At 37.4% G+C, this 17,626-nt stretch overlaps 1 protein-coding gene across 1 annotated transcript in view; it reads left to right on the top strand.

The window, feature by feature from the left end:
- The first annotated feature begins 317 nt into the window (after window positions 1–317).
- LOC120514944 overlaps window positions 318–17,626 on the top strand; it is a 49,685-nt gene continuing 32,376 nt past the window's right edge. The window contains exon 1 of the mRNA XM_039735606.1: window positions 318–385. The gene's annotated coding sequence lies outside the window, so the exon portion shown is untranslated. The remainder of the gene's footprint in view (window positions 386–17,626) is intronic.

The raw sequence follows: 17,626 nt of genomic DNA, 5'->3' as shown, positions 1-17,626 counted from the left end.
TGGTTTTTTAATTTGTGTGGACTGTAAGCTCAAAAACAAACTGTTGGGTGGATGGATGGAAGTAAGATGTTTCATATTTCTATAAATCCCTCACTCCTTTACAGCCCCCATCCCAACCAAAAGTCAGTGCAATTACTACAGAAAAAAATATTATTATTACCATTATTAATTACAATTTTCTCTGAAGTTCTATTCTATTCTAGTTCTTATGTAAATGTGGCATTATTTTAATCAGATTCATCTTCTTAATTCAGGCTGCAGTTGTCCCAAGCTTCAGATATCCAAATGTCAAATGTCCATGCAGCAGGAGGAACCAGATCTTTTGAAGTAGGTCATCTCCTAAGCACATGATTTTCAGCATAGCTGGATCTTGAAGCAAATAAAGGTGAGAGACAACCATCTGTTTATTAAAAATGTTTAGAAACACTCACTGACTCTGATTCTCTGGTGCTTTGTCATGTCATTAAAATGAGAATTCACATTATAAACTTGAGGTCATTATTCTATTCTGGGAAAAAATGGTCTTTCCCAAACAGGATAATAAGGGTGACTAGAAGAATGGATGCACTCAGTGGTAATAAGTCCTTTTGGAAGATTTCAGTTAAATTTTTAATCTACACCCTTCTTCTTATCCTCACATATTGATGTGAGTTGTTGTTACGAGGGAAAATGATTTTTTATTTTCTGCAGCATTGTAGGGTTTACTGTCCAGGGTAGGGTGAGGAGGCTGACAATTTATGTTGAGTTTGAAGAAATAAGCTCAGGCCACAACAATATTACTGTTACGGTGGACAGGGAAGTCTGGTCAGGTCCATTCGTTTACCATTATAGCACTTATTTGGATGTCCTGTACAGAATGTGAAATGTGAGATGTGATTTGGCCTTTTCAAAATAAACCTTCTTGGTGTTTTATGAATATACACCAAAGATTACGGTCTTTAACACAAAATAATCATTGCTTCAGAATGTATGAAAAAATATATCGTGTATAGAGATCAGTCATGCCTTTCTGCCTGGTAAGGGCAAATAACCCAAAAAGATCAAGCTTCTTTCTTGGCAACAACAGAACAATGTGGTATAGCGGGTCCACAGCTCACTGAGTAAAGGCAAGTTTTAAATAAATAATCGACGCGCTCGCGGCTTAGCGAGGGGACGTTGGGCCATAGCGAGCCGTGGGGTGATCCGTAGGGTGTGCGTTTCTCACAGAGTGCACAGGTTGAGCGCGATCGAGGGCAGCTGTGAGGAAGCTGGGTGTTAGGCCGACACCCAGGTGTTTGAGTGGATGTTGCTCCCGCTGAGCGACCATGTAGCGGGAGTGACCTGGTAAAAGCGATGAGCCGCAGAAGGCCGTGGAAAGACAGCGGAAGTCGGGAGGCTTGGTGGTGGAGTCCCCAATGTGTGCGTCCTGGCCATTGGGGTAATCAAGTCTCGGTGACTGGGATGAGTGCCATACCGGAGCCAGGGATCGGGAGGTCTCGAGTGTGTAGAGGAGGGCAGCTGCAGAGAGCGTCTTGCCTACTGCTAAGCCCAAACGGGATAAGCACGTGAGACGCTAACAGAAACGCTAACAGAGACGCTAACAGAAAAGAAGCAACGAGCTTGTTTGTTGTTTTTAAGACTGCTTCCATGAGAAGATTTTAACCTCTGGTTTTTAAGGATTGTGTTTTTCTATTGATTTTAACCTCCACCTTTTATTGGATTATTTATTGAAGAAAGAACTGCACTATTTATTTGAACACCTGTTTTGTTGGATTTTAAATAAAAGCACTATTCACTTTTTGCACCACCCCTTGCTCAAGTGTTTATTTGCCTTCACTGACTAGCTCACTCGGTTTCATTATCGACGGTGTTGGGTTCAAGTGCTTCCAAAAATCAGATGGGAGTGTGGAGCCAGAACCCACATCGTCGCAAACAATAATTCATTGTTGAGGAAGAGCCAGCATAGGGTCACTGTTTTACCATGTGGATGGAGTTATGAAAATGGGTCCACTCAAGAACTGAAGAAAAAATCCACAAGTAACATTTTACCCCAGATGGCATGATCCCAAACACCACAGGCAGGCATTGGCCTACACAGAAGTAAAAAAGGGGCCTAGGCTTTTGTAGTACAAAAAGTATTTGTATATCTGAGTTTGACGCCTTTTCTAACTAGGCCTAACTGCCCAGAGGTCACAGGTAGTTTTTTTTTTGCTCTGCTTTTGATTTGTCTTAGTTGAGATGATATATCTTTCTGTTTAAGTTATTAGATTGAAACCTTTTGGGTATTTTGTTTGAGTTTTGTGCATCCATAGTTTTTCTTTATATTTCCTAGTTCTTCTATTCCAGTATGGATCCATTCTAGGATTCCAGTTGTAAAATGTTATGTTCTTATATAGTTAAAGTGTTTAGTTAAAGGTGTTCTTATTTTGTTTGTTCTAATGTTGGCAAGGTTTTGATAAATTCTCCATTTCAGTTTATTTTTTGTTTCACCTATATATAGTTTTGTGCAATGTTTGCATTTGATATGATATACACAGTTCTCTGTGTCCATGTAGTTATGTTGAATAATAGGTTTGTTTAATCTTATTTGATTACTTCTTATTTGTCCTATAGAATCCCAATATTGTTTACTGAGATTATCTGTAATCATTCTATTTGTTCATTGCATTTTACTGGTTACTAAGAGATCCGTCAGACTTTTGTTTTTCTTGTAGGCCGCAACCAGAGTGCGGCTTTTAAAGACAGTATAATCCTGTTGTAATTTTGTGTACTGTTTCTTGATAATCCTATTTGTTACTTTACTGTAATTATTATATGTACAAATTAAAGGTATAATTTTTTGTTTTTCTCTGGTTTGCTGATGTTGGTAAATCTTGAAGGTATTTCTAAGTAGTGTTCTACTATAACTTCTAGTTTGAAGAGCTTTGAAAAGTATTTTAGTAGATTTTTGAAATTCTGATGAGCAAATCCTTATGGGTATGTACTGGATGAAAACTGTCCCCATGCAATACTGCATGTGTATCTGCTGTTTTAAAGTATACCTTAGTCTATAGTTTGTTATTATCTCTTATTATTATTTCTGTATCTAAATAATGAACTGAGATATTAGTAATTTTAGCTGTTAACTTAATATTTTCCCATTGGGTATTTATCTTATGTAAATATTTATTAAATTCTAACAGTCCATAGTCCCAAATTCCAAAGATGTCATCTAGATAACTTAGGTATAGTTTTGGTTTATATTTCAAAGTTGCATTGATTTCTTGTTCTTAACTGGTTAAGTATAAATTGGCATACGCCTGGGCAAACATCTCCCCATAGCTATACCCTTGGTCTGCAAATATAATTGATTGCTGAAAACAAAGTCCTTCTTAGTTAATGATAGGGCTAATAAATATAGAATGTATTTGTCAGGTCTGTTCTTTTGTGGATAGTAGTTTAGCCATTCTTTAATAACCTGCATTCCATTGTTGAATATCTATATTAGTATATAGATTTTTGACATCTATATTAAATAATAAAGTACTGTATCTGTTGTTACAGTAACTGTTCTGATTTTCTGAATGAAATGTGATGTGTCTTTAATCTAAGTTTCATGTAGCTGGGATAAGAGGTTAAGGTCAAAATCAATGTATGTAGCTATATTATGGGTTTCACCATTGCAGTCTGACACAATGGGACAACCTTGTTGTGTCTAATCTTTTTGATCCTTATGGACATTGGGAAGAATATAAAATCTCCTTGCTCTTGGTCCTCTCGGTTCTTTTAAAAATTCTGCTTGTTTATAATTTATTATCTTGTCTTTCAACATGTTATCCACTATAAGATACTGCATATTAGGTTTTGTGTTTTCTTATATAGTGGTTGAATTAGGTTTTTGATAGTATTGTTTATCTTCTAGTTGTCTGGTTACTTCTGTAACATAATCTTCAGTGTCCATTAATACTATGACACTTCCTTTGTCAGCTGGTTTTATTATTATATTTTGTAAATTCTGCAGTTCTTTCAAGGCCTGTCTTTTTTGTATTGTGACGCTGTCTTTGTTGTGACGGAAGCTATTAGGGATTTGCTTGATTTTTGTATATATTTTCAGCTATGAATCTTTTCACTTTTGAATCGATATTCTTATCTTCAGTTGTCCAATTTGATTTAGGATAAAAGGGCATTTGTATATTTGTTTGTTTGTCTTGATAATAGTCTATTATTTTGATCCTTATGTGAAATTGCTATAATTCTGTTATTGTTTTGTCCATTGGTTTATTAATTGTTTTTGGAGTCGATACAAAAGTTAGGTCTTTAGATAAAAGAGATTCTTGTGGTTTGGTTAGAATGAACCATTTAGAAAGGTTTAAAATGTTATTTTTTATTTCTGTTTTGTTGTAATGCTTTTGCTCTATCTATGTATAGCTTAAAGCTTTAAGCCAAAGAAGTTTTGTGCTGTGGATCTGGTCCAATGTACTGTATTCAATCCAATTGTTCATCTGGTAATTTAGAAATGTGATTTGTATTTTGAGTTACATATTTATGAAATCTTCCAAAATCATTTGTTGTTTCAGTGTTAACTAATTGAGTAATTTAACTCCTATATCATAATGGTTGCTCTAGGAAAGATCTTGGATGCAATTCCGAGCGTAGACTGAACTTGTCTGATAATGGTTTCTGCATATAAAACATCTTTGTTGTTTATACCTATGGACTTTGTTATTTGGTGGCTTGATCTTGATGTTTGAAGATACAGTATATATAAAATTGGCAATTCTAGTGCCATGATAAAAATCTATTTCTAAATTCTTGTGATGATGTCCATTTATTTGTTTTAAATTAGAGTCCCACATTATTATGTTAGTTTTTCTAACATCCAGAGTCCACTCCACATTTTTTCTTTTTGATATACCATGATTTGTAGGATAAAATGTTACATTAGATTCTGGTTCTGTGGGTTGTTGTTGTTGTGATTTAAGGGGTTATTGTGTCTCTTCTATTGTAGATGGAGTTGCTATGCCTTCAAAGTCAATTAAGAATGCTTCTGGATTAGTTGCTGTTGAAGTTATTTGTTTCTTTACTCGTGTTTGGTTAGAATGTACTTCAATCTCCATAGGAATATCTAAATCTGATCACAATAGTTTTCCTGTCTCTTTGTCTACCTGTAATTGTTCTGAATCAGGGTCCAAGGTTAGATTAACGTTTATATCTTCCAAGTCTTCTGGAGGAGCATGTATCGTTATATCCCCAATTTTTTGTTGTTCCTTATTCTGTATTGTTATAGGTATTATAGATGTGTTTTTTTTTAACTTGTATTTGTTTATCTTTTTCTTACTCAAAATCTTTGTTTTATCATCTAAACTTATTTTTCTTGTTTCAGTAAATAATTTATAAAAGCTTTTTGGTGTCTTCTGTTTGACGTGTAGATTCTTTTCTTTTATCCTCCTCTGAGGTCTGAATTGAAATTATTTCCTCAATTTCAATTTCTCTTTCTCCCTGTATTTAATGTGTTTGTTGTTGTTGTTCATCTTTTTAGTTTCTGTATTTAAAAAAGGTTTTTGTTTTAGTTGAATTTTAATTAATTTTTGAATGAACTGAATTAATTTTTTTAGGAGTAGATCCATTATGTGCATCAGACAGATAAAAACATATTTCATAGTCTTCTGATTCCTCTGGATCTATTTCTAATTGTTTTTTATGGGAGTTATCTCTGTTTGTTGTCTTATAGGTTTGTTAATTATTCTTTGAGGTAATGGAGGGTAATTCTTATTTTGAGGTTGTAGCATTGGCTGGATTGTTTCTATCCTAGGTTCCTTGGGAACGTACCATGATTTCTATATCCTGTGGGGTTTGTGAAGGGCTCTTTGCTACAACTTGTGCCCATGTCAGAGTAAGTTTTGAAATAGCTTGAGCTTGAATTTGTGGGGAACTTGTTGGTCCAGATGTCAAGGTTCCCTTCTCTGTATTATTTAAATTAGCTTCAGTGTCTCTTGTAAGAGCATTTGGGTTTGAAACTGTAATTGTTTTTGTTGATATTTTTTTGTCAAATCAGTCTGTAGATTGTCCAGTTTACTAGTTAGTTCAGTTATCAGAGTGTTTTGTTCTGTATATTTATATCTATTCTTTAACCTGGCAGGCTGCTAGCATTTATGCTACTGCATATATTCAGAAATGATCTGTTCAATTCCTTTCTCAATTTCTGTTAGTGTATTTACATAATGCTCATTCAAATATTTGGAAAGTTGTTGCTTCCCAGTTTTTGGCATTTGCCTCTATCAGTTCTCACACTTGTCTTATCACCATATGCTGGTTTTATTAGATCAATTAAATTGTCAATTTGTCTGGCAATTGTGATTGGGATGTTACCTTGTAATGTTTGTTTGGCTACTTTTAAGGGCACTTTGATCTGAGCCCATCTGAAAAATACCTTTGCTTTATAAGAATAAGATTCACTTGATTCTTGTGTTTCCCTAATTTGAGGATTTTCAAAGTATCTGTAGTTTGTCAATCTATAGTAATCTCTACTATTATAGATTTTATATCAGTTTGTATTAGTACCTCTGTACCCATAGTAACTGGGTCTTGTTCCCCTGTATCTGTTACTGTACATGGGTACTGTAAATGTGAAGTTTCTTCTTGGAACTGTAAAGTACTTTCCTTTGTTGTAAATATTTCTTTGGGCATAACTACTGCTCAAAAAAATTAAAGGAACACTTTAATCAGAGTATATCTTCATTGTCAATGAAATTTCTGGGATATTGATCTGGTCTGTTAAGTAGCAGAGGGGGTTGTTAATCAGTTTCAGCTGCACTAGAGGGGTAACAATGAGACAACACTCAACACAGGAACGGTTTAACAGGTGGAGGCCACTGACGTTTGTCCCTCCTCATTTTTTCTGACTGTTTTTTCACTAGTTTCACATTTGGCTATGGTCAGTGTCACTACTGATAGCATGAGGAGATACCTGGACCCTACAGAGGTTGCACAGGTAGTCCAACTTCTCCAGGATGGCACATCAATACGTGTCATCACCAGAATATTTGCTGTGTCCATTGGCTGGCCCCCACGCTCGCCTGACCTAAATCCAATAGAACACATCTGGGACATTATGTTTTGGTCAATCTGATGCCGCCAGGTTGCACCTCATACTGTACAGGAGCTCAGTGATGCCCTAAACCAGATCTGTGAGGAGATACCTCAGGACACCATCCGTGTCCTAATAACCCAGGCAATAACCCTGGCTGAACCATAACAAACAAAAGGTATTAGGAAGTTACTGGGGTTCTGCTCTTCCTTTAGTTTTACTTTTTACTTTATTTTTGCCTTTTTTGCCCATTTTATTTATTATAATGTGTTTTCTTTTTGTTCTTTTTATCAAATTCATTTAAGTATTTTATTAGTTGAATGTTAATACTTTTACAGTCGACCCTCGATATACGGCCGGCCTGACATGCGAGCAACTTGGTTTACGACCAAAATTTTTGTTTTGAATTACGACCAACGTGTTGCGTTACTACCCGAATGCGGTCACGTGTTTCCGCTTGTGCAATTGTAAAAAAACAGCCAAGAGTGTTCTTAAGCGTCAGTCGGAGCCCAGATACATGTGTTTGTGGACGTAATTTCGGTCAGTGCAGTGATTTATATAATTTATTTTGATAATTGCTAAGAAAGGAAGAGAAGGTAACGAAGGTAAAGAAAGCAATCACAATCGAAACGAAGAAGGAAATTGTGCGGAAATATGAGAGTGGCGTTTGTGTGACCGATCTCGTTATTATGTACCGCATGTTGAAATCCACCATCTCGACAATTTTACAAAGAAAAGATTTGTATAAGGAAGCTCCTTCCAAACAATAAACACCTTCCATTTCATTCTCCTCCTCTTCCCTTTCTGCAAGCCAAAGATGTCAACTTAAATGGTGAGTACAGTATGAAATTGTTGTTTCTGGTAGGCTAGGCACTTTTTATAACTTTTTGATTAGTACATTAGAAAAATTATTGGTGTTTTTGGTAAATTATGCAAATTATACAACCCTTTTTCATTTATTAAAAAAGTTATGTAAGTGTTGCTGTGGGAGGTTCGGAACGCATTATGGATATTTACATTATTTCTTATGGGATAGTCTTGACTTACAACCAACTTGAGTTACAACCAGCCCTCGTGAACAAATTGAGTTTGTAAGTCATGGGTCCACTGTACTTCCATGTTGAATTATTCTGTTTTATGTTTACTCTCTTGTATTTTAATAGTTGAGCCAAGGGGGAAGGGGCCCCCTAATCATGCAGTACAGCCTCCAGGGTTTCTGTGCAGGTCTCTTCAAACTCCAGTTGAGCTGCTGGGACATTGAATTTTGCTTTTTTTGTCTGTGGTGCCCCTTCACTGAGTCTTGACCTGGTTGTTACAGCATCTATTATTTTGAAAAATATTTAATCTGATTATTGGGAATTTGACTTTTAATTTTCTGTTTTTGTCTCTATGCATAAATATTAAATATTGTTAAATCATCTGTGACTTATTTGACCATTATAGAGACAGAAGTAGAGGCTGTAACATTATTTAGGCATTAATATTTTGACTATTTTGGTTTTGGATTTCTGATTTGTTTATATATATATATATATATATACAGGTAGCCCCCAGGTTACGGACATCCGACCTACGACTTATGAGCGGGCTGCAGCTACAATGCATGCGCCTCAGTAACTGCCGCTCCATCATCTTCAGCCTGGGGATGCTGCAAGCGGTGGCTGGATGGAGGCTGGAGGGGGGGCTGGATGGAGGCTGGAGGGGGGCAATTTCACTGCTTGCCCACCACATATGGATGCCCTGTTCATTCTTGGTGGGCGGCTGGTGATTCTGTGGTGACCCGGTTGTGGCAGAATGGAGGACACTGTGGGTGAACGGGGCGGCGGAGGTTAGTGTTGTAGTGTGCATTGGATGGCTGCCTATTGAATGGGGCGATTCAATACCCGCCTTTGGCCGCACCGTGTTCGTTCTCGGTGGGCAGACGCTGCAAGCAGACTACTGTAGTGGAGGTGACTGTGAGGTGGGCTGGTGATGAACCGCCTGTCGCCACCCCCATTCATTCTTAATAGCAAGCCTGGTTGTACTGTTACATATATAGCAGGAAATCGTCTCTTGTCAGTACATCAGACGTGTTGACGACGGGTGCCTTCCTGCAGTGATAATGTGTACAGTGCTGTGCAGAAGAGCTCATCTTAATCTTTTGTCTCTGAAACACAAATCTGATGCAAGTGCTGGTGATACAGTAAAGAAGAGAAAAACCATCACCATTGAAAATAAAGTAGAAATAATAAAAAGGTCAGAGAGAGGTGAAACTCTATCATTCATTGGCAGAGCACTTGGTTACAGTCAGTCAACAACAGCATTTATTAAAATAATGTTCCTGTTCCGACTTACATACAAATTCAACTTAAGTACAAACCTACAGTCTCTATCTTGTACGTAAGCCAGGGACTGCCTGTGTGTGTATATGTTACTGGCAATGTATGAAAAGCCGGCATTCTATAGAATACCTAGGCATTGTTTATAATGCCCGGCGTTTTTAGGCAATGTATGAAATATGAGAATTATTACACACTTTCCCTAGGCATCTATACTAATAAAAGGCAAAGCCCTCACTGACTCACTCACTGACTGACAGACTGACTGACTCATCACTAATTCTCCAACTTCCCGTGTGGGTGGAAGGCTGAAATTTGGCAGGCTCATTCCTTACAGCTTCCTTACAAAAGTTGGGCAGGTTTCATTTCGAAATTCTACGCGTAATGGTCATAACTGGAAGGTATTTTTCTCCATTTACTGTAATGGAGTTCAGCTAGAAAGCCGTGGGGGGCGGAGTTTCGTGTGACATCATCACGCCTCCCACGTAATCATGTGAACTGACTGTCAACGCACTACGTAGAAAACCAGGAAGAGCTCCAAAACGCGCTGAAGAAAACATACATTATATAATTGAGAAGGCAGCGAAACAATAAGCGAGCAAGTGACATATACTACCATATTAATGAGTGCTGCTACTTCAGAAAGAAAGGTGTAAACCTAAACTTTAAATTAAGTTAATAGACAGGGTGCCGCTGGTGTTTCTCATGCCCACGGGTAATGCGGGATACAAGTTTAATGAGAGGACGCAGGATATAAACGAGAGTTTTGATCACTTTGTAACTAAGTTAAAATTGCAGGTGAAGGGGTGTGCTTATGCAAATTCCGAGAGACTGTGTTTGTGGGGGATTGACAGTTAACGCGGTTGGGGGAGTCACGTCATCATATCCCCTCCCATTTACCTCATTTCGCTCTGAGCTGAGCTCCGCGGCTAACTCCGTCTTCCGAAGCAACTTCGTCAGACTCCCACCAAATACTCACAGAAAAATCCACAAGTTAATACACACACTGTCTCTAGAGTTTCTCCACACTCAATGTATTCCTCGCGTCCCCTTTATACCCTCTGATCTCCCATTTCAATTCAGATACCTTCAATTTCCAGTAAGGCTCAGCTGCGCGATGACAATTAATAAGTCTCAAGGACAGACCCTACAAAACGATGCCATTGATTTCAGGCAAGATTGCTTTTCTCCTGGACAACTATACTTGCATTCTCAAAAGTGAGCTTGCGCAGCTTCGTCATATTACAGCTGGAGTGCAGCCAGAAACTTTTAAGTACCGGGTCTTAGACAACATTAAATTAAGCTGTAGACATCGCAACATCACACAAGATAGCAGCTCACGAGAACTTACTGAACGCAGTACGAGTGATCACTTCCATGCATCAAACCTGTTCAAAAAAAGCATTACACAATTTACAAGGTGATGGCTTTCTATGGCGTTCGTTTATAAAGCAGCGGATATATATATATGCCAGCAACACTCATGACAATAACAAAACAATTACATTGTCAATCATGTTACATTATTATTAAAATGGTTCCTTTTCTTTTTCATTACTTCTTTAACACACTACTTCTCTGCTGCAAAGCGCGGGTATTTTGCTATATATGCATATGTATATATATATGTATATGTATATATATGTATATATATGTATATATACTGTATATATGTATGTGTGTGTGTCTGTGTATGTGTGTGTGTCTGTGTCTATATATATGACAGCAACACTCATATCAGTGACAAAACAATTACATTAACAATCATCTTACGCTATTTTTAAAATGTTTCCTTTTCTTTTTCATAACTTCTTTAACACACTACTTCTCCGCCAAGGTTGGTATTCTGCTATATATATATATATATATATATATATACACTGTGTGCACAATTATTAGGCAAGTGAGTATTTTGACCATATCATCATTTTTAATGCGTATATTCCAACTCCAAGCTGTATTAACTTGAATGCTTATTGGATTTAAGCACGTCAGGTGATGTGTATTTGTGTAATGAGGGAGGGTGTGGCCTATGGAGATCAACACCCTATATCAAGGTGTGCAGAATTATTAGGCAGCTAGTTTTCCTCGGGCAAAATGGGCCAAAAAAAGAGATTTAACTGACTCTGAAAAGTCAAAAATTGTAAAAGTCTTTCAGAGGGATGCAGCACTTTTGGAATTGCTAAGATATTGGTGTGTGATCACAGAACCATCAAACATTTTGTTGCAAATAGTCAACAGGGTCGCAAGAAACGTGTTGAGAACAAAAGACGCAAATTAGCTGCCAAAGATTTGAGAAGAATCAAACGTGAAGCTACCAGGAACCCATTATCCTCCAGTACTTTCATATTCCAGAGCTGCAACCTACCTGGAGTGCCCAGAAGTACAAGGTGTTCAGTGCTCAAAGACATGGCCAAGGTAAGGAGGGCTGAAACCCAACCACCACTGAACAAGAAACATAAGTTGAAACGTCAAAACTGGGCCAAGAAATATCTGAAGACAGATTTTTTCAAAGGTTTTATGGACCGATGAGATGAGAGTGACTCTTGATGGACCAGATGGATGGACCTGTGGATCAGTAATGGCACAGAGCTCCACTCCAACGTGGAGGTGGGGTACTGGTATGAGCTGGTATTTTTAAAGATGAGCTAGTTGGACCTTTTTGCATTGAAGATGAACTCAAAATCAACTCCCAAACCTACTGGCAGTTTTTCAAGACACTTTCTTCAAACAGTGATACAGGAAAAGACCATGATTTTTATGCAGGCCAATGCTCCATCACTTGCATCGAAGTTCTCACTGCGTGGCCAGCCAGTAAAGGCCTTAAAGATGAAGGAATAATGACATGGCCCCTTCCTCATCTGACCTAAACCCTATCGAGAACTTGTGGGCACTTCTTAAACGCTAGATTTACGGGGGAGAAAAACAATACACCTCTCTGAAGAGTGTCTGGGAGGCTGTAGTCACTGCTCCACAAAAAGCTGATCGTCAACAGATCAAGAAACTGACAGACTCCATGAATGGAAAGGCTTATGACTGTTATTGGAAAGAAGGGTGGCTATATTGGTCATTGATTGATTGATTTATTTTTTTGAAATGTCAGAGATGTTTATTTGTAAATTTTGAGGTGTTTGTTTATTATTCTCACTATAACAGATGAAAATAAACAAGTGAGATGGGAAAATTTTCATTTTTCCTTTAGTTGCATAATAAATCTGCAAACTAATAGTTGCCTAATAATTGTGCGCACATATGTATTCCCCTGATGATGTTCACACTCACATTTCCGTTGTGAAACATTCAGGTTTATTAACATTTTGGATTGACTGATAGCACTGTGTTTGTTCCATATTAAAATTAATCCTCAAAAATACAACTTGCCTAATAATTATGCACACAGTGTATATATATATATACACACATATATATATATATATATATATATATATATATACACACACATATATATATATATATACACACACACACACATATATATATATATATATATATATATATATATATATATATATATATATATATACTAATAAAAGGCAAAGCCCTCACTCACTCACTCAGTCACTCACTCACTCACTCACTCATCACTAATTCTCCAACTTCCCGTGTGGGTGGAAGGCTGAAATTTGGCAGGTTCATTCCTTACAGCTTCCTTACAAAAGTTGGGCAGGTTTTATATCGAAATTCTACGCGTAATGGTCATAACTGGAAGCAGTTTTCTCCATTTACTGTAATGGAGATGAGCTTCAACGCCGTGGGCGGAGTTTCGTGTGACATCATCACGCCTCCCACGTAATCACGCAGTACATAGAAAACCAGGAAGACCTCAAAAAGCGCTGAAGAAAACATGCATTATATAATTGAGAAGGCAGCTAAACAATAAGAAGCGGCGAGTGACATATACAACCATATTCATGAGTTCTGCTACTGAAACAAAGCACGATGTAAACCTACACTTTAAATTAAGTTCATAGACAGGCTGCGCTGGCGCTTGTAATTTAGTGCCTGCCCATATAAGGCTGTCCGTCAGCGCAATCCAATAGCAAACTGCCACGGGTAAATATTCACGGGTGAAGGACTGTGCTTATGGAGAGGAAGATGAGATGGTCAGGGTGGTGTTTGACACAAACTCAGCGAAACTGCGAGAGAAAGTTTTAAGTGCCAGGACTAAGGTAACATTAAATACAGCCACGGACATAGCACGAGATGGCACCAGCACAGCTGGGAACCTTCGATGCATGTACACCGAAGCGCTCACGTGAACTGACGCAGTGCACAGATAAAAGCAACAGTTCTAAAGAGCTGAACAAAACCTAATTACACAATTGAAAAGGCAGCAAAAAATATGAAGCGTCTGATAAGCATATTCATAAATCCAGCTACTGCGGAAACAAAGCACACGGTGGAAAAAGTCAATGTCCCGCTAAAGGAAGACAGTGTAAAAAAACCCGTGCATGCAGTGTGTCAGGTCTCAGATAAAGAAAAAGACGAGCTGTTTATTGATGCAGTAAGAAACAAATCGATGAATGAAACCTGTCATCTTTACAACGATTGACAAACACGGAATGTAACTTGAACACAACACATCCTACAAATACGAGCCTGATTGAAAGAAATAATAATAATCAAATCCTTGATGACAGCAACACTCAGTAACACTCACAAAACAAATACTGTATATTGACAGTCATGTTACGCTATTTTTAAAATGTTCCCTTTTCTTTTCTAGCTTTTTAACACACTACTTCTCGCTGCGATACGCGGGTATATATATATGTATATATATATAACCCGATCTACATACTCGAATAATGGATACTTTATTTGCCATCAATGATTGTTTTGGTAAAGCCATACTCAGTGTATTCATTAGATGAACGGTAAAAAAGTAAGAGCGGGAGTTATCCGTTTTAACAAGCAGCGTATTGCACTGATACGAAATAGCTGTGTGTGTATATATGTAGATATGTATGTATATGTATATATGTTTATATATGTGTGTGTGTATGTATATGTATGTGTATATATGTAGATATATATATGTATGTATATATGTGTATATGTATAGATATGTATATACAGTATATATGTTTAGGTGTGTGTGTGTAAATATATATATATATATATATATATATATATGACAACAACACTCATCACTCACAACAGTGACAAAACAATTACATTGACAATCATGTTACGCTATTTTCAAAATGTTTCCTTTTCTTTTCATTGCTTCTTTAACACACTATCTCGCCATGGCTGGTATTTTGCTAGTATATATATATACACACACACACATATATATATATATATATATATATATACACACACACACTCATGATGAGCTTGAAACCCGTGGGGGCGGAGTTTCATGTGACATCATCATGCCTTCCACGTAATCACGCAGTACGTAGAAAACCAGGAAGAGGCCCAAAAAGCGCTGAAGAAAACATGCATTATATAATTGAGAAGGCAGCAAAACAATAAGAAGCGAAGCGAGTGACATATACAACCATATTCATGAGTTCTGCTACTGAAACAAAGCACGATGTAAACCTAAACTTTAAATTAAGTTCATAGACAGGCTGCCGCTGGCATTTGTAATTTAGTGCCTACCCATATAAGGCCGTCCGTCAGCGGCAATCCAATAGCAAACTGCCACGGGTAAATATTCACGGGTGAAGGACTGTCCTTATGCAGAGGAAAATGAGATGGTCAGGGTGGTGTTTGGCACAAACTCAGCGAAACTGCGATAGAAAGTTTTAAGTGCCGGGACTTCTGTAACATTAGATACAGCCATGGACATAGCATGACATGGCACCAGTACAGCTGGGAAACTTTGATGCATGTACACCGAGCGGCTCACGGAACTGACGCAGTGCACAGACAAAAGCAACAGTTCCAAAGAGCTGAACAAAAACTAATTACACAATTGAAAAGGCAGCAAAAAATATGAAGCGCCTGATACATACAAGCATATTCATAAATGCAGCTACTGTGGAAACAAAGCACACGGTGGAAAAGTCAATGTCCCGCTAAAGGAAGACAGTGTAAAAAAAAACCCGTGCATGCAGTGTGTCAAGTCTCAGATAAAGAAGAAGACGAGCTGTTTATTGATGCAGTAAGAAACAAATCGATGAATGAAACCTGTCATCTTTACAACGATTGACAAACACGGAATGTAACTTGAACACAACACATCCTACAAATACGAACCTGATTGAAAGAAATAATGATAATCAAATCCTTGATGACAGCAACACTCAGTAAAACTCACAAAACAATTACTGTATATTGACAGTCATGTTACGTTATTTTTAAAATGTTCCCTTTTCTTTTTCATAGCTTCTTTAACACACTACGCTCTCAGATACGCTGGTATATATATATGTATATATATACCCGATCTACATACTCGAATAATGGATACTTTATTCGCCATCAATGATTGTTTTGGTAAAGCCATACTCAGTGTATTCATTAGATGAACGGTAAAAAAGTAAGAGCGAGGGGAGGATGACTCATTGAGGCATGCAAGCAATACCACAATAGCACGCGGGCTCGATGTACGAAAAAATATATCTTTTCAAGTTCTATTTACTCCATATGTGTCAAACTCAAGGCCTGCAGGCAACATCCGCCCGGCGTAATTATATCCGCCCGCGAGATCATTTTATATACTGTATTATTGTTATTAATGGCCCGGGGATATGAAGCACTGGTAACACAATAAACTACAGATCCCATAATGCAGCGCTTCAGCTGCCTTGCTGAACAATTACCGCGTCCCTGCCGTCTCTTCAGTCGTTTCCTTACTTTGCGAAGGAAGCAGCTTTCTCAGAGCTTCTGCACTGTTTTATAAACGAACGATATATAAGAAAGTCCTTTTTCCTTGCTTCGCCAACGAAGCAGCCTTTTTATTTAATCCACGGGTTCTCCGCTGTTTCATTGTTCATTTATTACGATGTTTATAGTTATTGTGCAGGTTTTATTTAATCCACGGGTTCTCTTCTGTGTTCACTGCGGTGTCTTCTTTCGTTTACGACCTTCGCCAAGGAAGCAGAAACTTACAACCACCGAAACTTTGTAACGGCACAAGACTTCAGGTCACATCTCTACAAAACAACCTAATTGAAGCAACTATATTTACTGGCAGTGCCTCAGGTGACACAGTTTTTATTCCTCGCATCCCCGTTATACCATCTAATCTCCCATTTCAATTCAAACGCCTTCAATTTCCAGTAAGGCTCTGCTTCGCAATTACAATTAATAAGTCTCAGGGACAAACACTACAAAAGGTTGGCATTGATTTGAGGCGGGATTGCTTTTCACATGGCCAACTGTATGTTGCATGCTCAAGAGTGAGCTCAGCACACAGCTTAGTCATATTACAACCAGAGGGCCAAACTGACGACGTGGTATACAGAGAGATCCTTAACAATTAATTTTTTACATATTTTCATTCAGTCTAAAAATGTTTACTTTTTTATTAATAAAAATATTCAGACAGTATTTCACTGCTGCGAAGCGCGGGTATTTTGCTATTGTATATAATACCTAGGCATTCTATAGAATGACAAATGCTATTTAGGCAAAGTATGAAAAAAGGTCCTGATAAGGCTAATATATAAATGACGTGCATTCCTCAAAAATACAAATGTTATTCTGAAAAAATAATGAGAGTGCCATTAAAAAAATTTATTCAAAATACATAAAAAAGAAAAATGAAAGTTGTACAAAACAAAATTTATGCCTTTCTTATTAAGGGAAACAAAATTTTCATATAAAAAATAAGAAATTAAAATTAACCTACTTGCTGCAACATGGTAATCTTGAATGACATTTTGAATTACATTTCATTACATTTTTCACGCAAAGACATTTCATATTTTGGCACTTTGTTTTACACATACATTTGACGAGTCCTTGGCCGCTTCCACTGGACTGAGCAATTGCAACTGATCGGAGAGGAATTTCATGGTCAGGAATATATTCAATTCAAACAAGTTCTTAGGGCATAAAGTGAATTGTGATCTCGCATATACTTGTTTTAAAATTCCTTCAGAAGTTCCAAGTCGGTAGAAACCATCCTCTGTCACACTCATTACAACTGCCAATATATTGCGCGAATCACCTCGCCCCTTGTCGACGTCAGGAATAGAAACTCGCACAGTAGTTCCCAAAGAAGCAGTGGAAAATTTTTTTTCCGAATTCAATTTCATTTTTTTGGCTTGTATTTCCAGAT

Source organism: Polypterus senegalus, chromosome 14 (genome assembly GCF_016835505.1).
Source record: "Polypterus senegalus isolate Bchr_013 chromosome 14, ASM1683550v1, whole genome shotgun sequence".
Classification (NCBI taxonomy): domain Eukaryota; kingdom Metazoa; phylum Chordata; class Cladistia; order Polypteriformes; family Polypteridae; genus Polypterus; species Polypterus senegalus.
Note: the sequence above shows the minus strand (reverse complement) of the source record. Positions and strands in the feature narration are given on the sequence as shown.